Source organism: Ursus arctos, unplaced genomic scaffold (genome assembly GCF_023065955.2).
Source record: "Ursus arctos isolate Adak ecotype North America unplaced genomic scaffold, UrsArc2.0 scaffold_5, whole genome shotgun sequence".
Classification (NCBI taxonomy): domain Eukaryota; kingdom Metazoa; phylum Chordata; class Mammalia; order Carnivora; family Ursidae; genus Ursus; species Ursus arctos.
The window spans coordinates 52636867-52660130 of NW_026623067.1; the positions used below are offsets into that span (position 1 = coordinate 52636867).

Sequence of the window (23264 nt, forward strand, 5' to 3'; positions counted from 1 at the left end):
TTATTTAAGAGAAAAACTTTTAAAAACGATTGAATTAACTAACTACAAACCAAATTTGCTTACAGGAACTTCTAAGGCTCTATTCCTATTTCATTGACTTGGAATTTTATTGTTAAATATTGTTTTTTAAAAAATGTGAGCCATCAACTGCAATTTAGGAAATATCTTATAAAATATAGCTTCTGCCATACTTTATTCAAATTAAATTAAACTTGCAGTGTTATTTCTTTGGTCTTCTATGAAATTCATCAGTTTTCTTTGTTCTTACAGAAATTAATATGTACTCCTCACACACACCCTGGTGTGAAACACTTAAGTCCTAGGCCTGAAGCGTTTGTTATGCTGTCTTTGTCTGCTAGTGATTAGGTATGTGGCAATAGGGAGAGCAATGGTCTTTGTTCTTTTGTTCCCTCTATTTCACCTGAACAGAGCTAAACTTATACCCCAAGGACAAGTGACACGAGGTGAATGACAATAGGTGATTCTAATTTGAGAACGGCTATTCAGAGTGAGTGTAAATTCTGATTGGTGGTGCTTTTAGAAACAAACAAACAAAAAAGGAGCCTTTTGGGGTGGATATTGTACTTCACCTTTTAGGTCATTTTAAATAATAGTGAGAGAGAGAGAGAGAGAGGTGCAATAGTTTGCCATTCCAAAGAAATAAATAAGGAGGAAAAAAAGAGAAAGACAATAGATAGAGTTGAAAAGCAATGCCTTCTTAAAGTATACATGAAAAAAGAAACAAAATAAGAGTGAAATGGAATGTGAACAAACTCAAGAAAAAGCTAAAAAAAAATGCTTAGGGGACAAAGTGTTACCTAAAGAAAGGAAATCCTAGCTGGTGAGAGTTAACTTGAAACAAGAAGATAAAAATCCTTTATACAATCAGCAAACAAAAGCAAGGAAATATAAATTCTCAAATCCCACGGAGAGCCTGGAAGGGAAGTCAGCGAGACAATGCAGAGCGTGCAAGTTGAGAGGATAAATCATTTCTTTACCTCATTCTACACAAAAAGAAGATAACAGACCAGGGTGAGGTGTATTTTCCAGCAGAAGGGTAGGGATTGTTGAAATGCTTTTCCCTTACCACAAAAAGCTAACCGAACACCCAGTTCTAACGAACAGGATTCTCACAGCAAGACAAAATCCATTTCTACGTTGAACATGGGTGAGGTGCTTGAGTATGAAAGGGAAACAATCTGTCCCCTTTGGCACCGCATGAAATGTGTGTTGCCTCACAGATGAAGGAAGACCAGCAAGGACGGTAGAATTGGCATGAGCATCCTCTCTTGAGGAAAGACTCTGGGGTTTTTTGGGGTTGCAGTAGGAGTAATGAGAAAGTTGGGTCATTGGAACATTGAAACCAGGAGTTTCTCATCCATAAACTCAATTTTAAGAGGGAAGTTAAGGTTGTTTAAAATAAAGAATCAGGGGGCGCCTGGGTGGCACAGTGGTTAAGCGTCTGCCTTCGGCTCAGGGCGTGATCCCGGCGTTATGGGATCGAGCCCCACATCAGGCTCCTCTGCTATGAGCCTGTTTCTTCCTCTCCCACTCCCCCTGCTTGTGTTCCCTCTCTCGCTGGCTGTCTCTATCTCTGTCAAATAAATAAAAAAAAAAATCTTAAAAAAAAAAATAAATAAATAAAATAAAATAAAATAAAATAAAGAATCAGGGGTGCCTGGCTGGCTCAGTCGGAGGAGAATGTGACTTTTGATCTTGGGATTGTGATTTCAAGCCCCAGGCTAGGTGTAGATATTACTTAAAAAAATAAATAAAATTAAAAATAAAATAAAGAATCAAATTCACTTAAAAACACTTACCTGGGGGTACCTGTGTGGCTCAGTTGTTAAGCTTCTGCCTTTCGCTCAGGTCATGATCCCAGAGCCTGGGATCGAGCCCCACATTGGGCTCCCTGCTCAGTGGACAGCCTGCTTCTCCCTCTCCCTCTGCTGCTCCTTCTGCTTGTGCTTTCTCTCTCGCTGTCTCTCTCTGTCAAATAAATAAACAAATAAAATCTTAAAAAAAAAAACCCACAATAAACACTTACTTAAATATCTCAGCATTTACTTAAAAACAACACACACACACACACACACACACACACACACACACACACACACGACCCTGGATTCCAAGAAGGAGAAGTCCACCAGTCTTGCAAACTTAAGAAAAAAATGTCTGGCATGGTATTGAAGCCAAACTTATTTTACCTTGGCCAAAAGCATTTGAAGTTCATTTCTCATAATAAAACACAAGGCTGAGGAAGAGTTCAGCACATGTTCAGAAGGTTTATTTTTTCTAATGGTTGGACAAATAGGTAACCCAAGCATACAGCATCAATGAACCTTACACTAATTTTCCAACATCACGGATACAGAGCGCATCAAAAGCAAACATCTGAGTTACATGAGTAACTAACCGGATAGGAGCCCTCTCATAGATGGTTTTTAGAACCATCAGTAATTCTTGTCTCTCACATACTGTCCTCATTGTCCACCTGCAAAATGGACTCTGTGATAATACTGGCTTTTCCTTATCCTGACTTTTTTTTAAAAAAAAGATTGTATTTATTATTTATTTGAGAGAGAGAGAGAGAGAGAGAGCAGGGGGAGGAGCAGAGAGAGAGGGACAAGCAGACTCGGTGTTGAGCACAGAGCCAGGCACGGGGCTCTATCCCAGGACCCTGAGATCACAACCTCAGCTGAAATCAAGAGTTGGATGATTAACCAACTGAGCCACCTAGGTGCCCCCCTTATCCTGGCTTTTTAATTAAAACTTCAATTCAAATCTATTTGTAAATGCTGAAAAAAAAAAAGGTCTAGGCTTCTTTGAGAAGCGGTTTTGAAAACAATGAGGAACTTGGTAAATCAACACAAGGTAATTTGTACACAAACTTGAGCTTCAATAATATATAGAGAAGAGAAAGTTAAAAAAAAAAGTATCTTCCTAAAAAATCTTTTCTAGTTAGAAAGAAACCATCATGGAGTTGTCACGAACTATGGAGAGTCTGACATCTTGATCTTCCTTTTTTTCTTGTTGGTTTCTGATTAAGACGCTTCCGACTTGGGAAGATGCGGGAATTGTAGGCATAGACAAATACAATGTACATTTTCTCTCCCACAGTCAGGGAGCAGTCTAGACCCTTTTGAGCAAGAAAAGACCATCTCACTAACTGGGGGACAAAGTGATAGTTAAAGGCTTTTGATGTGTTGGAGCAAAAAGCTTAAAGATTATTGATAGAGACTTTCCTACTCTTTGAAGCACTGTAGGGTAGTAGTCTTTTTTCTAAATCAAAATAAGAAAAAATAAGGTTGGTAAAATAGTGGTTAAAAACAACTGAACTTTTGGAAAGTATGTAATTGGCACCTAGGTGGTTATATTTCTTTTAGAATTTGTTTAGATTGTGTGAACATACATCTTACAAAAATGTCCTTTCTTTCTTTCTTTTATTTTTTGATGGTACTATTATTGCCCCAAAAATGGCCCTTAATTTTTCTACATGATCAACAAAAACCGAAGTTAACTATTTCAATTCATAATTATTTTATGAAGGCTTTTTGCCCTAACAAATGTGGTTCTGGCTGGTAAACTGTACATTTCTGTAAGCAGCATGTTTTGCCTCCACCATGTTATAGCCCATCTCATTAATCATAAAAACTTTTTAAAACAAGGAAAAAGCCCCTGTGCTTTTATGGCAAAAGAATAAAAAGTAAGAAAAGAGACATTTAAGCCTAATGTCCTTGTTTTCTCTAGACTACAATTATTTTGTTAGGGAAAGCTTCTGTTACGCCAGGAAATCCTGTTAGAACTGAAACTTGTTGCATTATCTGAGATGAATGTACTTTTAGTTTGTAGTACACCTCTCTATTCAAAGCTAGCTATTTGGAATGAAAAACCCACGCTGAAAAACAACCCGTATGGCTTGTTTGTATGTTTAAAAGAACTAATTTGCTGGTACTGATTTCTTCTTAGATAAGTCACATTGACTTTTCAAATGTTGATTTTTCAGATGAACCTAAGGGTCATTGGTCTGTAAAGTAACAAGAAGGAATAGACTGTCTTCTGGGGCTGTGCCTTCATTCATTACACCCGAATATTCCAGGGAATCAGAGCAGGGCCTGTCCTCTGGCCCCCACCCTGCTATATATACACCATATTGAATTTTGACCAATTACTTCTTTTTTTCCTCTTTGTCTTTGCTTGTTCTTCTTTTGTTCTCTTCTCAGTTTTCAAAATAAGAAGCTTTAGCATATACTTAAATAAGTAGGTATAAATAAAATTATCTTTCAGTTTCAAAATTGCTTCCCAAAGATATGGGAAAACCTTAATTGTGAAATGTCAAAAGGTCATTGAGACGACACTTTAGCAGTTAAAAGGAAGAAGGAAGGAAGGAAGGAAGGAAGGAAGGAAGGAAGGAAGGAAGGAAGGAAAATATATAGAAAAGTTAGACTCTATTAATGAGGAATTTGCAATAATCCAACCTGGTTGACACTAGAGTTTATTTTTTTACTATTTAGAAATGATTTTACAGGGGCTAATACCCTGAAGGATTATAGCGTTAGTTTTAAATTACTTAAGACAATGGTTTGGACATACTGTTTAAAGCCAAATGAATACTGTTGTCTACTCAACAGAATACATCCAGCACTTTCTCAGCAGCTAATGTGAGTCACTTTTTGATTCAGAAAGCAAGAGAACCACATAATTTTTAAAAAATGCTTTAAATAAGATTTTTAAAAATTAATTCCGAACGTCTTCTCCTTTTGCGTTGTTGCAGATTAGGGAGTTTTTGCTGTTATTAACTGTTTTATTAAGAGGGAGTCTAAAGCTAATATGTTGTACAACACCATTGCACCTTAATAGATATCATTTTTGAAAAGACCTTAACTTGAAAATATAATGATCAGAGCCAGAAAATTCACAGAAACTTCTGGGAGAACAAAAACATCTATTTAAAGGCAATTAATCTCTTACACTAACTCAGAAGGAAATGTCTTAGATGTTCATGGCCTACTTTTTACTTTGCATGAATTTCTAACAAGCTTGCATATCAATTCTTCCCACCCTTGAGAATTGAATTAACAAGTGAAAAACAAGGTAGTAGAAGCAGATTCACTGACAGCAGCAAAAAGGAATAACTGATAGTCTTTAGGTTAAGGGAGGAATAGAAAAAAAAACTACAAAAGAACTGTTGTCTCAAAAAATATTGAGTCTGGGGCACGTGTCTGGCTCAGTCGGTAGAGCATGAGGCTCTTGATCTTGGGGTTGTGAGTTTGAGCCCCACACTGGGTGTAGAGATTACTTAAAAATAAAATCTTTTTAAAAATATTGAGTCTGACACCATTTAATGTAGCGGCAAACAGTTCACTATTTTCAGTAGTATTTGAAAATATGAATAAATTTCAGCACAGTGTTAGGAATGACAATCCTTAACAATGGCCCTGAGGCATTAAGTAAGATCTTCTTTAAGAAGGCAAAACTAGTGTACCATATGCCAGAATTATTCTATCCCAAATTGTTAAAACAATTTTTTAAATTGAAAGGAAAGAATCACTTACAGGAAGAAACATCCTGTTTCTTGAAGATGCCAGGAAAACGCGACATCTCTGTGACTACCAGAATTGGAAGAGCCTAGAAAGCAGCTGAGTAATCACCTCTGAGCTGGAGAGGAAGAGTTACTGCTTTCCATTTTCTGCCGGGAGGACTGAAGGCAGCAGAGACAGTGCAACAGTGCCATTGGTTAGAACACCGGCAATGGAAAAGACACAGATACTGAAGTTAAATCTGTTTGACTCCTGCTTCTGTCACCCACGAGTTGGACAGTTTTGGACAAACGACTTCTTCCCCAGCCTCAGTCTTCTGTCTGTAAATAGGGATCATAACACCTACTTCAAGGAGCTCTCTTAAGAGCACAGAGCGGGATTCCTACCAGGAGCTTAGTCATATACATTAGCTGCCCATCCTCGGGCTCTCAGTGACCAGCCTCTGGGCAGTTACACAAAGAGTAGAAGTGGAGGACGCATGGAGGAAAGGGGTGACTCTTGCCAAACAGTGTTAAAGAGCTGACTTAAATACGGTTGAAAAATGAGCAATACACCTCCCTGCCACCATGGTGGCCTTCCAGAATATATTTCCTCCTGTGTGATAGGAGCGGCTTTTCTCTCTGAGTTTCAAACGAGTAAAACTGGTGAAGGGTGGGAAAGCGATGAGACATTTGGCAGTGCAGTTACTGTATGTCCAACATATTTTGGGAATGATCATGAATCCTTCAATACCAAGGCATGATTCTAATAACATAGATTCATTTGCTCCTCTGTTCATCAACCATTCAACCAACATTTATTACGTGCCTGTCATATTCCCAGCAGTGCATCAAGTACTAGGTATTCAAAGACATGGATCTTGCCCTCAGGCATCATACAGCATCATGGACAGGCATGTTAACTAGTGTCCTAAAGCCTTGGCACTCAGAGTATGGCCTGTGGACCAGCAGCATTGGTATCACCTGGGAACTTGCTAGAAATTCAGTATCTCAGGCCCCAACCCAGGCCTAAGGAAACAGAATCTGCCTTTTCACAGGATTACTAGGTGATTCGCATGTGCATTATAACTTGAATGCACTGCTTTATTGCGTATGGCTGCTGGCATAATGGGATATATGTAGAATAAGGTGGGGCACACAAAAGTCCATTTTGACTTTAAGTGAATCAAGAAAGGCTCTACAGTAAAAATGACCTGTATTTGTTTGCTAGGGCTGCCTTAACAAAGTACCACACACTGTGTGGCTTAACCAACAGAAATTTATTCTCTTAGAGTACTGGAGACTAAAAGTCCAAGATCAAGGGTTCATTCTGAGGGCTGTATGGGAGAATTGGTTTCAGGCCTCTCTCCTTGCTTCTGATAGCCTGTCATTCCTTGGCTTATAAATGGCATTCTCCCAGTGTCTTCACATTGTCCTCACTCTATGTAAGTCTATCTGTGTCCAAATTTACTCTTTTTAGAAGGTGCCAGTCATTTTGGATTGGGCCTGCCCTACTGATTCCATCTTTACTTGACTGGCTACAAAAACCCTATTTCCAAATATGGTCACATTTACAGTTATAGGACTTCAGCATCTTTTGGGGAGGATGCAATTCAATCCTTAACATGAAGCCTGACCTCCAAGTTGAAAGATGATTCGATATTAGGGAAGTACCTTGGGGAAAGAGCAGGGGGGGCATTTCAGATGGTGGGTGTCACCGCATTAAAGGCGTAGGTGTGTGAGACGATCTGCTAAGGAGCGACATGCCTGTAACCACGGTTAAAAAACAGATGCAAATGGGAGGTAAGGTAAGGAAGTAGGCAGATCACTAGAAAAGTAGGCAGATCTCAAGATGCCTTAAGAGCATTGAGCTTTTATTGTGTAGGCAATGGAAACACACAGCCAGGTTTTTAGTTCCCCGGAAGCAGGGTGCAGAGTAGGCTGAGGTGGACTTGGATTTGAGTCACCAGTGATGAGGCCACCACTCTGGTCTTAGTGAGAGATGATGAAGGCCTGAACCAGGGCAACATCAAAGAGGATAAGGGGGGAGATGAGAGTCACAGGGAAATGGTGATGGATGCCAACCTGGAAGCTTCTTGGAATCCCAGGTTTTTAACTCAGTCTGTTCACGTGAGGGATACCTAGCCTTGGGATTCGTGGTCCTTCAGGAAGAGAATGTTTGGCCCAAAGAGAAAGTAGGATGAAAGATGAAGGATGTTGCCCCTCCCCAGCCCCACTCCTGATAATCAACCTAGGGGCACATCAGCAGACCTCACCGGCAACATTCACACACAGCTGCAGCAGGAGAAACACTCATGACTCTCCTGGGATTCAGCTCAAAGAACAAAGAGAAAGAACCCAGATTGACAGGAGTCTCTATCAAACCAGAAACTTTAGGAATTAATTTAGAATCTTATCTTCCCAAACTGCTGGAGGTGGGCCAGCTCTTCAAGAAGGGTATTGGAAGAAAATCACCCAAGTATCGAATGGCTCGAAAGATCTGATAAAGGCATGTGCTCGCTGAGAAGCTGGGCAGCTTTGGCAGGCCTGTCATGGGCTGGGAAGTTAGAGGGGACTGTTCTAATCCATCTTCAATCTAATTTTTCTCCACCCAATTACCTCCTGAGCACCAGGCGTGGCAGCCTTGGACTGCAATAAGGCCCACCGGAAAGTGGTGCAGGAATCTCAAAGCCGCACATGGTTCTCAGGGTCTCTTAAGTCAGCCAGAGTCCTCCCCTGGGCTGACTGACAACACAGATGGACCGTGAAGGGGAGCGAAGTGACGTGGCAGCTAGAAATGCAGAACTTCTCATTATCACGCCTTCGCAGCTTAGACATTTTTTCCGCAGAAGGCCAGATAGTAAATATTTCAGGTTTCATGGACCGCATACACTCTCTGTCCCCTATTCTCTGCTTTTAGTTTGTTGTTGTTGTTGTTTTAACAATGCTTTAAAAATGTAAAAGTCATTTTTAGTTTGTGGGTTCTACAAAATGAGGCTGGAGGCTAGAGTTTGCCAACCTCGGGCTTATAGCAGGCCCATGACACCACAGACCCAACCTCGGGCTTATAGCAGGCCCATGACACCACAGACCCAACCTCGGGCTTATAGCAGGCCCATGACACCACAGACCCAACCTCGGGCTTATAGCAGGGCCATGACACCACAGACCCAACCTCGGGCTTATAGCAGGCCCATGACACCACAGACCCAACCTCAGGCTTATAGCAGGCCCAGGATACCACAGACAACGACAGACAAGCAATCCATCTTGCTTGATCATTTGAGGACATTTGGGTTTCTCTTCACACCTCTATCCACCATAGAGTCTGATTAACTGGACTCTTGCAGTTAGCTGACTTGAATGCTCTCCAAGAATTTAGCAGCAAGGCTCGTGCAGCCTGCCTCTTGATGAACATACCCTGAGAGCTCAGGTCCATAGTGATTGATGTGCAGGAAGCAAATGGCCTCTTGTCTTCCACTGACTGCAATAAAGCCATGGGCACTATTAAGAAAACAGCATCCTTACTGAGAAACAGAAGGGAAAGGCCTGGCTCTGAAATGGCACGACTTCGCATTTCCCGAACAGTCATGGGTTGTACTTCCAATTAGCTCCAACCCTCCCAGCATTCTGCCCAGCAACTCTTGGGGGAGCAACTCTTGGCCAGCTCACACACGTCAGGTGTTGCATTAGTAACCCACATCATAGAATCAATACAACAGGCCTGGTGTTTGCTTTCTGACTCATGAACAGGATTTCTATGGAAAGGCAGTGTGTATTCCCAACAATGCCCAGTCTGTTCAAGGTACAGACTCTTTTAGAAGTGTCTGGTCTAAAGCAGAATAGGAAAAAAGGGAATAATCTGAAAAGGAAGAATTAAAAAAAAGAAAAGAAAGAAAGCTCTCAGTTCCAAACCCAAATCTCTATTTTAAGGCCCTAAGATGCAGCTATAACTATGTGCTTACATCGATATCATGGAATGAGTTAGGCTCATTAGACTCTAGCATATATGCAAAGACAAAAACATGTGATGTATAGCTATGGCTCTGGATGCTAGTAGTATTTTATTCCAGAAGCACTGACAAAGAAGTTGATTTCAGTGTACATAAAGATAGCTGGATATTTGCCCAGTGACCTATGGCATAAATAAATACACATTGTGTACCACTGGGGAAAAAGAGGAAAAACTGCTCTGTTACCTTCTCCTTTCCTTCTCACCCCCCAACTCTGCGCAGCACCCAGCCTGCTGTCGGTTTACAGTGGGCATCCTGCCAATAATCAAAAGGAAGAAGGTATGTCTATCATTACAGCCTGTGTGAACTTTTTGGTCACGTGAGCCCGGACAAAGCCGTTCTTGTCCCAGTAGGTCAGTGTGCTCCTGAGCTGCGTCCACAGGCACTTCCCTGGGTGTCTCCGAATCCCCTCAAAATGAACTTGCAGTTGTGTAGCCCAGAAAATTGTCGGGTGAAAAAAGAAGACCAACTTTTCAGATATTGCATTGCTGGCTTACTTTATATCCAGAATATTCTGTTTACATAGGGTATTTGTTGAACTTAATATAACCTGGAATATGCTCACTAAAATTTCTAAAATAGCATGTAAACCTTTTGTTTTAGATTTAACTATATCCATGAACTGCTACTGATCTGCACTAGTTGAAAACTGTCTACAAAAAGTTAAAACTGACTAATATGGTAGGAATATACAACAGTACCAAAGATGACAAGCAGGTTGCTCTTTAAATTATGTTCATTTAATAACTGAAAACATTGTACTGCACATAAAGGATTTTACAAGTCATAGCATGTTAACTGCTGTTTCTCAATGTACCCTTCTATCTGTTCCATTTCCTTCTGAATGCCATAACCCAATGCCCTGCAAGTGTTAAGAAAGGACAGATTTTGAGCTATAGTAGTGAGCTCTGCCATGCACAGCTGCCTTCTTAGAATAGTACTGCCCATTGCCAAGATAAATGAACAGCATCTTTTTGTGGGACTTACTGTCAGAAATGCTCTAGTCTCACATCTGCAAGTTTGATTGGTAACAGAAGCAACACAAGGAAAAATATGCGATGCCTGCATTCTGCTTAATGGTGCGGTCTGTGCATTTGTTATTTAAGACCCGGCCTTCATAGCAACCTTTGAATATGCAAAATGAACTTAGGGATGCCAGAGTTAATTAACACCAGCTTCATTTGATGGACAAGCTTTGTAAACAATGAGGATTCTAACTTCTCTTGACTTGAATTTGGGAGCCTGACAATTTCTATCCCTAGAGTTAGAAATTTGTATAAAGTATAAATAGATGAGTTCAGGTCACTTTTACCTGCCAAAAGATGGAATACAGATTAGTAAGGACACTTGCACACCCACAGGCTACTAGATGTAGGAGGATTTTCGTTTTTAATGGCTAACAGTAATACCTCATTTAAATTCAGAGAGATGTCCAGGCTTTTCCTCCACAGAGTGGCAGGAATCTATTTTAGATCCTGGGCAGACGCTTTAGAAGTCCTAGGTTGTAACCTCCTTTTGCTAAATTTCCTTCTGCACACTTCTTCAAGAATAACTACCACTTTACTGTTCTCAAAGTGACCATGTAGTCAGTTGGATACAACAGAAGAAGATCTAATTTTTTCCATGTCATACACAGCGCCCTCAAGATACTTCAGTGGCTCAGCCTCTTGCCCAAGACAAATTTTCTCCACATTCTCCTTCAAGCCACTTACTTCATGGCTCCATACAAATCATTCCGCCACACAAAATACATCCACGTTGCCACAAAAATACCCATCTCCAGTTTGACACCTGGCATTTGAGGCTTGACACTCAGAGGTTATAAAAACCAGGCAGGTTATAATCTCTGAATTGAGAGTGGGCCCCAGTGGATTTTCATTTTTCCAGAGGCTGAATGTCCAGGTCGCTGCTCTTCCTCTGGCTGCTTGCCTTTGGCACTTTGCTGCCCATTCACTTCCCTCAGAGTCTGGGCAAGAGAAGTAAATGCAGTTTGAATTCACATCCGCCAATGCTGTTCCTCCTTAGATACTGCCTGGTGAAGAACTTGGCCAGGAAGAAGATTAAAATGCCTAAATCATTTAAAAATATACATTATCTATGGATTGCAGGCATTCGTATATTAGGGACTAAAACAAATTTTATACCTCTGTAAACGAGCAACTTATTCCAACAATTTAGGAGGAATGTAGACAAGTTAGGATCCAAAGAAAATGAATCAAGAACTAGAATATGGAGAAAGCTGAAAAGAGTGTTGCTGAAATCTGGAAAAGGAAAGGCTCAATGCTGATTTCCCGGTCTGTAATGTGAAGGGCTCATATTGGATGACAGCTACAGGTTTTTATAGATGTAACTTTCTACAAGTTTATGGATAAGTATAAGATTGATCATTATTTGTTCCTGCATAGAGTGGTAATTTCGAGGAAAGAGCTGGGCACTCGGGGCTGGGCTATTTTGCTTTTCTTTCAGGATGCTGCTCTAAGGTTGCCAAAGATATTCTAACAGTCACTATGAATCCACCAACCTCTAGCACATACCATAGCACTATTCTGGGAGCCCAGGATACAAAGACAAATAAGACCCAGACTCTGCCACCTGGGAGCCCAGCAGCTAGTGAGCGAGACAAATGTAAAAATTATCCCGGTATAAAAATAAAGTGCTTTGCTAGAGATGATGCACCAAGCGTTTGGAGTTGCATTGAAGAACAAATAACTCTAAGAGGAATCTAAAAAAGTTTCTCCTGACATTTTTGTCAGGTCTTGAAGGCTAAGGTGAGGGTGCTCTAGGCAGAGGAAGAGAAGGAAGGGCATTCCTGAAAAAGTGGTGAGTGAGGAATGGGAGGTAAAGGAGCAGCTCGTGGGGCCAACGTGGTGTGAGAAGAAGGCAAGGACAGCAAAGTGACTGGAGATGAGACTAGAAACATCACTTCACAGGGCGCCTGGGTGGCTCAGTTGGTTGAGCATCCGACTCTTGATTTTGGCTCAGGTCATGATCTCAGGGTCAGAAAATTGAGGTCCGCATTGAGTTCTGCACTGGGCATGGAGCCTGCTTAAGATTCTCTCTCTCCCTCTCCCTCTGCCCTTCTTCCCCCACCCCACTACACTCACTTGCACTCTCTCTTTTTCTCCCCCCCCCCCAAAAAAAACAGTTTAAAGTACCTTATATAGCTCATTAATCAATTTGGATGTCATCTTTAAGGTAGTGGTTCTTGACTAGTAGGAAGGCCTTCAGATGGAATATGTCTTATGTTTCTGAATATATATTATTGGTCAACGTATATCAATGCTATATTTATTAATAACAAAATAAACTTAAACCTGTTGCTGAATTTGAAGTAGATTTAGTTTATGCCATTTCTCAAATAACAGGCACTAAAAGTATAGCTAACATGTGGGCATCCAGCAGGTGTTTCAACATGAAAAAGGTTCCATGCAAAAAGAACAAGAACTACTGTTTTAGGTAACAGAAAACACATTTTCAATCAGGAATGAGGAATGATTTGCATCACTCACGTTGGAATGAATGTAGTTTAGAATGATCACTCTAAAAGATATTTAAGGATGGATTTGAGTGGAGTGAAAAGAAAAGAAAGGATACCGATGAGAAAGCTGATCCGAAAAAAGAAAGTCAATCAGCTGAACAGTGATTAGGACCTCCAACAGAGACGACAGTGACGAGGAGAGAACAAACTCATGAGATACGCAGAAAGTAGAAATAAATATATTTGTTGACAGATTGGATGTGGAGGAGAGAGGAGGGAGTAAGGACCACTCCCAGGTTTCAAGTATGGACACTGAGATGGGAATGAATATATAGGAAGTATATATAGCATATATAGGAAATAAGATTGTTGGAAAAGGTAATAAGCTTGAATGGGGCTATATTCACTTAGAGATGCCTGAGAGACAGAAAAATGGAGTCCTCAGTAGGCGATGGGAAATGTGACTCAGAACCCCAGGGAAGAGGCAGAGGCCATAGAGAAGAGTTTGGGAATCGCTAGAATAATGGGGGTGGTGGTAAACTGAAACCTCAAGAGTCAATGACATTACCCAGAGAGAGTTGTTGATTGTAAAAAAAAAAAGTAAATAAATAAAAAAGGATCTCAGAAAAGAATGCTAGGAAACATTAAACTTCAGGGTTGGGCAGCAGAAAAGGACTGGCAAAGGTGACAGAAGACTCAAGAGGATCTAAAAGGACAGTGAGATAGAAGATTCAGGAAGAAGTGGCAAAGGGCTAACTATTATAAAGGCAAATAAGAAGAGAACAGAAAAGGGGGCTATGGACTCTGGCCACCTGTTAGCCATCTTACCTGTGGTAAGAACAGTTTAACAGAAGGGTGGACAGGGAATCCAGGGCACGGGAGATTGAGTAGTGAGTTAGGAGAGGAGGAACTGGAGGCCAAGAGTGAAAGGGAAGGAAAGAGAGAAAAGGACAGTAGATGGAGAAACAGACAAACAAGGGAAATTATCTCAGCTCTGAGGAGACTTGAGTTTATAGGTTTTGCCAATAAGAAGTAACCCAGGTAAAGGGATCATGAAGCTACTGGAAGGGAGGAGTCAACTGACAGAGCAAGTCCCAGGGGCAACAGAAGGCTCAGATCACCATGACCCCTCCTCTCGGACTACCTAGACACGTTACTAGTCCTTCCCCCAGGCTGGATAAAAGTGTTCACGTCTCTACACCATTGTCCATGCTGCTCAATTGGCTAGAAATGACTTCCCTGCTTTCTCTAGCTAAACACTTAAGACTCACCCCTCTGATCCAGAGCAGATCTACTCTCCTCTGAGAATCCTTCTTTGATTTCCTCCGCAACTCCCCAGCCCTACCCAAGGTGAGATGCACCTTGTGTGGACCTTCATCACCGCCTTTATTTGTATTGTAACTCCTGTTGACTACTCTGCCCTCCCCCAACAGAATATGAGTTCTTGAGAGCAGGGACCTTGTCATACTAAACTTTGTATCTTAAGTACCTAGCACACTGCCCGATTCATAGGGGTGGGGAAATACTATTAAATATTCACTTTGGAAGGTGCTTCAATTCTGGCAAAAATGGTGTTAGATATGTAAGATGATCTTTATTTTACAGATGAGGAAGCTAAAATTTAGAGGCTGTAAGCAACTTGCTCAAAGCCATACTACAAAAAGTCATAGCAAAGTCAAAGCAAATACTGATGTTAGCCTTGCCATGTATGCTTTGGCTCCCAGTGAAGAAAGATATAACATTGAATCGATACAGCCCTTAAAGTTTTATGCCCCTCAGCCTCAACCAGCCCCACAAAATCAACCCTTTCATGTTTTTCAGAGCATCTCCTTAATACAATCTCCACACATTCGACCAGCACTTTTTTTCTTCTCTTTGAGAAGCCGATCTCCTATCACTCCATTATTCTCAGCACATCATGACTGATCCAAGCTCAAATGTGACCTCTCCCACAAGCCTGTGCACTCAATTCTGCCATTAAACCTCAAAGGTGCAACTAAGGCGGAATGTAGGTCACACGCGCATACAGCTCCCCTGCCGAGGAGATTGAGAGAAACAGGTTTGTTTGGTTAGCTTTCTCGTGCCTACGATACAGGACTAGCTGGAACAGAGACTGAACGGATGTTCAATAAGCTAATTCTTCAGTTTCTTCCACAGATTGACAGTGTTTCCCTCCAAATCGGCATACCCCGAATGAAAATAACGTTTTCCTGGCAGTGAGATTTCCGACCCTCCCGTTTCTTTGCAGAGGCAATACCATTTTTTTAATCCACCAAAACACATACGCAAAAATTTAAAGCCAGCTCTTCTCTCTCTTTTCATTGGCTATGTCCAATTTTTTACAAAGACCCGAAGTTGCGTTTCGCAGGAATTGTTTTGTGGATAGACACGTCCTGCTCCATTCCTGGTGTCCCTATCCCATCAAGAGTCTCTGTGCCTCAGGCCTGCGTGTTGCAACTACTTCCCAGCCTGTCTACAGGCCTCCAAGCTCAAACTCTTTCAAAACATGGTTTTGTCAGGTCCGGCATCCTCCTAAAACACGGCTCTCATGATCTCAACTCCTGGTCAAAATTATTCACCCAGAGTAAAACATGTGGTGTTTGATTAAGAATTTCTAATACAACCTTTCCCATGAGCTAATATATCCATGGGCGGAGAAAAACTAAAACCCAAGATTGCCAATCTATTTCTAAAGTCTGGGAGGAAATGCTACTAAATACAAAATCTTTGAAACTGAACTGAGAAATTCCATAAAAGATGACATATTATTTCATCTAAAATTGAAAAACTGAAGACTGGGAGAAGGCAAAGCCATTGTTACTTCTTTCCCACTTCCTGCTCCCTGTCACACTCAGGTTTGTACTTTAGAAAAGCCTATGCACATGACTCACATCAGGTCTCTATTTGACAGTGCTGTTCTAGAGTAATGGTCAGGAAAACAAAGAGAAAAAGCACGAAAGAAGAAATACAAGCGGCCAATAAACTGGAAAAACGGTTCCACCTCACTTATAATCTAAGAAATACAAAGTAAAACAAGATACTATTTTTTCCTATGAAATTATCAGTTAAAAAGGAAAACTCATTGTTGGCAAGGGCTTCCTAAGATGGGCACTCTCATACACTACTGGTGGGAACAGAAATTGATTCAACCTTTCTGGAAAGCCATTTGGCAAATGAATCAAGAGCCTTGAAAACACTTATATTTTTTGACCCAGTGTCTCCATTTCTAGGAATTCAGCCTAAAGAAATAAATTTTTTAAATGCAAATAAGGATATTCATCTCAGTGCTATTTTTAATAGTGAAAGATTGGGAATAATATAAATAACGAGTAATAGAGAAACTGTCAAATATATTATGGTACTCCTACTTTATTAATATTCTCTCACTTTAACTAATTAAAAAAAATATTATCTAGCGGTGAGGAAAATGTTCTCAAAAAGCGTGAAAAAAACAGAACTTAGTTCTCGGTATAAAAAATATTATAAGTAGATATATGTATTATACATTTTTGAACACTGTATTTCATAGAGTTAAGATCATAATTTTGTATTTTATAACACATTTCATAAAGTTAGGATCAAAGTTAAATAACAGAAAAAAGATTATATGTGGTTATGTACAAGAGGTGGAATTATTTATTTTTTTTAAAGATTTTATTTATTCATTTGACAGAGAGAGACAGCCAGCGAGAGAGGGAACACAAGCAGGGGGAGTGGGAAAGGGAGAAGCAGGCGCCCCACTGAGCGAGCAGGGAGCCCAATGTGGGGCTCGATGTGGGGTTCGATGTGGGGCTCGATGTGGGGCTCGATCCCAGAACGCTGGGATCACGCCCTGAGCTGAAGGCAGACGCTTAACGACTGAGCCACCCAGGCACCCCACAAGGTGGAATTATTTTATGTCATCTCTTTACTTTCCCGGGTTTTTTCCCCAAACTATTTGTGAGTATATACTACTTTTAAAATCAGAAAACCATCACTTTCGTTGAAGTATGTAATGGACACATCAACTGCCACCCTCTGTTTTAGGTTTTGATGTCCTCTATAAATCAGATCCCCTTTCCCATTGTTCCCATCAGTCATGTTCCCGTTCCTCGCTCTTCGCTGGGATGTCTGTCCTCACCCCCACTTTTCCCTAATGCAGTCTGACTTCCCACTGAACACCAGGCTGTTCTGAACGTGCACAAACACTCTCATTTATCCCACCTAATAATCTCGAAAGGTAGGAATTATCAACCGTACTTTCAAGAAAGCGGGGCGGGGGGGGGGAGAGGAGAGAGAGGAAAGGCTGTTTTTCCCCTACTAAACTACAATTTTCATCCATTCTCCTTGCCTTGTGTACAAATGTTTTCATCTCAGCTTTGCCATTAATTTCCCGAGTGACCTGGGGCAAGTTAAATGTTATAAGGCTCAGCTTTCTCATGTAGAAAATGGGAACAAAAACAGTACGACCACCACAGAGCTGTAGCGAAGGTTATAGAAAGAGTCCCCTTAGTCTGTTTTGCATAGTGCCTGGTACCTTACTATTATCCCTATCAGTCCTTCTCGCCTTCCAACTCTTTCTGGCTCTCGAGACCCATTCTCTGGCTTCTCTATATTCCTTGTCTCATAACGGCACTTGATTGTTTTGTGTTATCTTTGAATCTGCAACAACTCTACAAGCTCCCAACAGGTAGAGACACAGTCTTCTCCTTCCTCTCCGCCTCCCACCACATCCAGCACTGTGGAATGTGTTCACATTCTAGACTCAATAAACATCTAATTGTTTAAAAAAATTTAATAGTCAGTAGCATTGTTTCTCATGTCAACCCCTGGGCAAACCTGTCTATAAAATTTCATGGAGCGTGAGAAGTCAGACTTGTGCATTTGACAAGGGGGGGGGGTGTCTCCCAGATACGTTCTCACGCCTAGCCAAAAGCTGAGAAGAGGCCCATCTGTTTCACTCACACAAACTTAACCCTCCTGGATGTTGCCAGGGGTTCATTAATAAGCAGGGCTCCCAAGCAATACCCATTTTCCAGTTAATTGCTTTCCTCTCCTTCCCATCCTGCCCCCAAAATCATATGCTGAATTTTAGTGAGATACAGCATCTCGACAAAGAAACTCACATAAGAGATTTCTTTAAAAAAAGCCAGGCCTGTCCCTCTGTCAGTGCACACTCAGCCCGTCTCCTACAATGCCTTGCCACAGGACTCATTACCAGGCAGACCCAATCCAAGATCAGAAAATGAGTCTGAGATGCTCCAAGGTTTTTAACCACCCAAGGGAAAAAATGGTTTTCTTTGGCACACATTGTTACTAAGGAGGGATTGATATTTAATGAAATGAAAAGGAGTTAGGTTAGGAATAATAAGAAAAAGTTAATCACCCAGAATATTTCATTTTCAAATAGATTCAACAATAACTTTCTGAGCATTAGCTTTGTGCCAGACACACTGCTAGACACTGGGCATAAAGTGGCCTTACTGTTGTTAAATTCCAGTGTGCCCATTCTCTCTCCTTGCCATCCCCTAGCCCACATCACTCCCCACAGTGACTCAGCACCCCACATTCAACCCCAAGCCTGACTCCCTTGACAGCTTGGTGAAAAGTGATGTGGACACAGTAGGAAATCAACAACTATTTGTTGGAGGAATGAATTAGAAAGGAATCCAAGTTTTTGGTTTCCCCAACTTTAAGCACACGACCCACTGAGTGAGAAACATTCACTGGCCCCAGGAAGGCAGGATCTTCCAAAAGCTGCTCACAACATCGCCTGGAAGTGGGGAGGAAGGAATTCCGGACTGGATGAGTCGCACACACATGCACCAGGGGGCAGAGTGAGCAGCATTTTTGGAGTAGACCCAGGGCCGGTGCCTTTCCAAGAGAGTCCTCCTGGAGCCGTTTGAGACCTCCCAGTAGAACAACAACATGTTTTCTGTGCTTCTCAGCACATTTAGATTCCTAGTCAAAGGGCCGTCTTTGTCGAGATGCTGTATCTCGCTGAAATCCAGCCTGTGATGTTGGGGTCGGAATGGGAAAGAGAGGAAACTAGAAAGTATTCCTCGGGTATTCCTCCCCTTTCGTTGGGGAGGCTGAAGGAACAATGGCCTCTGGGAAACTCTAACAGAATTCCACCATCTGAGGGGCCTTCCACTCCATGTCTCAATGGCCAGCCCCATAACCTGGATGCATTCTTAGTTTTACGTACCAAGAAGAACGTGTAACATTTGGAGGACAGTAAACCCCAGACCCACATTGTTCCATTAGACTCTTCCTTACTACAGGCAGTAGGTACCACTCAAGCACTGTAACCCTCACATTATCAGAAATAATTCAGAAATGCAAACTGAAGGAATTCTCCTACAAATGGTATTTATTACTTAAAAAGAGAGAATTGTTTTCCCTTTTATGGTATCTAAGATATCCATTTTTAAAAAATGTTTTTCCAGCACACTGCGAATTACTTCAGAGTTGGGAAATGCTCCTTGCTAGGAAAAGGCTACGTGCTCTGAGGTTTGGTGCTCAGTCCTGATCAAAATATTGTTTATTCGGGCAACTACATTCTTCTATTGGTAAGGCCTGGGGAGTTTACTATTAATCCCAAATGTAAACCTCAGTTAGAACTGCTGCTTACAAAAGGCGATTACTATTTAACTCTTATGTTCACAGCAAATCTTGTAAATGCCTCCATTAAATGAGAAGACAGCACTTAGTATTATCTCAAGCTGGAAATTCCAATTGCTATCTTAGGTGACCTAAACTACATCCCCCTTGATCTCCACCCCCCATTGCAGCTCTCTCCGCCAACTGCCCCAGAGAACACCTCACAGTTTGGCCTAAAGCTGAACTTGCACCAAATTCAGACCGGACAAAGGGAAGGCTGGAAACTGGGCCTGGTGGTTGGTACAGTGTGCAGGAGCCATTTTCCTACTTCAAAGAGTTGCTGTCTGGACAAGAATTGAATTAGAAGAATCATAAACACACACTGAATCAGTCACCAGATTTAGCAAAACAAACAATATTGAATGGGACATAACTTCGAGTAAAAATTATTCTTGTTTATCTGATACTCAAATTGCACGAGGTATCCTTCTTTTATCTGGCAACTAGACTGTATGGATACCCCAGACTTGGAACAGTGACCCTACAAGATGGAGGCCCTCAACATCCCACAGAGACGTTCTCAAGATTTCTTTTCTAGGGCATGCTCAAACACCCAAAGTGGAAACGGAGAGTCCGAGCCATCTGGAGGGCAAGGGCTTGTCCCCTCACAAGCCTGGCTCACCTCTGAGGAGAAATCCGTATAGAAAGACACAAGGAGAACGTGGAAGTAACCAGATTCTTGCCCGCTTCCTTCCTCTTCCTACAGGTTCGCTTCTCTGGCTTTCTTCCTCTTCCTCTCTCTCTCCTGGCTCTCCTCTCCTCTCGCCTCTCCCCACCCCCTCCCCACCCCCAACTAACAAACACTCCTAGTCACTGGAGATTTCCCGTGCCCACGTGCGGAGCGACCGAGGCGGGTCGGCCCAAGAAGTAGCGGTGGGCCAAGCCGCGCGGGGGTTTGCCAGCCCCAGGCGGGGCGGAGGCGGGGGCCGGCGGGCGGGCGGCGGCAGCGCGCGCGGCCCCTCCGCTGCCCCCCGCTCGGCGGCCGCCGCCCTGCGGCCTGGTGGGGGCCGGGACCGCGGCGGGGCCGGGCGGCCGGAGGGAGGTGCCCCGTGGGCGCGCCCCCAGCAGGGGCGCCGGACCGCCGCCGCCGCGCTCGGCAAGGACGCGGCCCCGGCCAGCGGCTGCTCTTTATTAAACTGCTGGGCGAAAGGGCTTCGAATAAAAACGTCAACTTTCCAGTAGCGGCGGCGCAGGAGCCCGGACGTGGAAAGTTCCGGGACGGCCGGGATGTCCCGGGGGAACCGGCACACACGCAACAGTCGTGCCCTTTCTGGCCTTTGGTGTCTGTCCCTCGACTTCCCTTGTCTGCGCCCCCGGGCAGTTTCCCCCTCACAGCGGGCAGGCCTACCTGCCACCCCACCGAGCCGCTCTCCTCTTGCACCGGGAACATCCATCTCGGGTTTTATTTCCTCCCGAGACACCAGAGGAAGCCTCAGGTGGGTTTCCATGTCAACCTTCACTGAAGTCCAAACATTTGGCTTTCTCAAAGGCAGTTTAACCTCTGCCACCACATCCTTAGAGTGGCAGAGGTTTTGTTTTGTTTTGTTTTTTTTCAAAGCTTTAACCAAAAAAATAAAAATAAAAAAGAGAAAGAACTAGAGCTTTCAAAAGACTCGGGCTTCTGGGGGTTTCTATTCACAGAATGATAACACATCTTGAAACAGGATATTTATAATTTGTTTGGTTTCACGTTTATCCTCCCAAAGCTGAACAGTAATGGCTGAGAGCTATGAAAACACTTAGGTAAGGAGAGAGGCCAGAGCAGAGATAAAAAGGATAATTGGAAACAGGGAAGCAGCCTCCAAGTTGCACCTTCTTGAATGCTCACAGCGTTGCAGGCCAGAGAGCTCATGGCAGGCCGCAGCATCCTCTCATTCTGGACGCTCCACAGCCAGCCCCTTTCCAAGATTTACTTATGCAAGCTTAGCTGCAATTTTCCACAGATACTCGGGCCTGGTCCTGGGCCACCTTCTCCAGTGAGAGACCTCCTGGGACGGGAGCTTGGGGAGAGCATGTGGTGAACACAGGTTCCAAGCTTTGGAAAAGGCCACCTGGAAATGGAAGAATAACCTGTTGGATAAGGGATTTACCAAGGCCAGGCTGCACTGTGGGAAGGGGGAGAGCAGGAGGGGTGCAGTCCCACGTGTCCAGCCATCAGATGATGGTAATATATGGGTCTAGTGAGACCACACGTGGAATAGTATGTTCCTCATGGCCTCACAAGGAAGATGCACATACTGAGTTGGCTGCCATTCAAAGAAGAGCAATTAGGATGATTAAGAGGCCAGAGGGAGTGACTTAGGGGGAGAGATTAAAAGAATTAAACATGTATACCTTGGCTAAGCTCAAAGCAGAGGGAATGTGGAAACTCTATAAGCATCCTCAGAACATAAACACGAGGAGAACGTGGAATTGTTTCACATGGTCCCTGAGAGATGTAACTGAACTAATAGGATGGAAGAAAAGAAAACTTAACTACCTACTGGAGAAAGCTTCTGAACTGTCAGTCCCAGGGTAGCTTTGACACTCAAGGAGTGTCAGAGTCACACCTAATTTTCTCTAAAACAAAAGAGAGCAATACAACATGATGGGAGAGAATTAGGTTTATATAACAGGGGCTGGTGCAACCGGGATATCTTGCAAGGAAAAAACAAGAACAAAAACAAAACACCACAAGACAAACAACAGCAACAACAGGGCAATTTCTTTAAGGTAGTATCCAAAACCTTTGAAGGCTCTCTACTAAGTTTATTATCTTATGTTTTAGCTTGGCGTTCAAAGCTCTCTCCATCTGGCCTAAGCTCACTTTCCTGAATTTATCTCTTATCAAACCTCAACATAAGCAAGTCTCCTGAATGTTCCTGGTATAGTTCCTCCTTGTTCATGAAATCCTCCAACCTAGAATTCATCCTTCTATTCCACTGTCCAACTCTTCAGGTCTTACCCATTTAGGGGTATTTGCTTAAATCCTGCTTCCTCTGGCTACCCCAATCCATAATGCTTCCTCTCTCGCTCCCTCTGAGAACTCATTTTGGCACCTATCAAACACTACTTGCTTTGTAAGCTGATATGTTCTTCTCTTTTTAGAGAAGTTATGAGTTTCTTAGGGTCTTCTCCTCCACTTTGACACCAGCTTTGCGATTCTTCCTTGCCAGCTCTTCTAACCACTGTGAACCAGAATTCACATCATAGGATTCTCTCCTGGTTTCTTCCTCCTTTCCGTTCCTTCTTAGTCATTTCAGGCCTTCCTTCAGATGGTAATGCTCTTCAGAGTTTGTTCTCGACCACTCTTTTCTCACTCTACATTCTCTCTGGAAGATGGCCTCCAGTCCTGGGGCTTCAAGGATGCTCTCAGTGCTGATGATCCCCAAATCTCCATCCAGCTCAGCTGTTTCCTCCAGGAAATCAGGCCTGTTATCGGGCATCTCATGTTGGATGTCCCATCACTCTTTAACACTCCCAGGTACCAATGTGAAATTGTCTGCTCCTTCAAACTAGTTCTATTCTTCTCTTTCCTGTCAAAGAGCACAGGCCCAACAATCTCCCAGTCGCTGCAGCTGGAAATCTAGGTGTCACACTTGGCTCATTCCTGTCCTTCCTCCATAATCAA

At 42.6% G+C, this 23264-nt stretch overlaps 1 long non-coding RNA gene across 1 annotated transcript in view; it reads right to left on the reverse strand.

Annotated features, from left to right (window-relative positions):
- The window catches only part of LOC125282987 (uncharacterized), a 45189-nt gene extending 24781 nt beyond the window's left edge, over nucleotides 1-20408 (reverse strand). The window contains exons 1-2 of the long non-coding RNA XR_008957561.1: nucleotides 20277-20408; nucleotides 1821-1989 (exon numbers count right to left, since the gene is read on the reverse strand). This is a non-coding gene — a long non-coding RNA (uncharacterized LOC125282987). The remainder of the gene's footprint in view (nucleotides 1-1820; nucleotides 1990-20276) is intronic.
- Between the last annotated feature and the right edge of the window lie 2856 nt (nucleotides 20409-23264).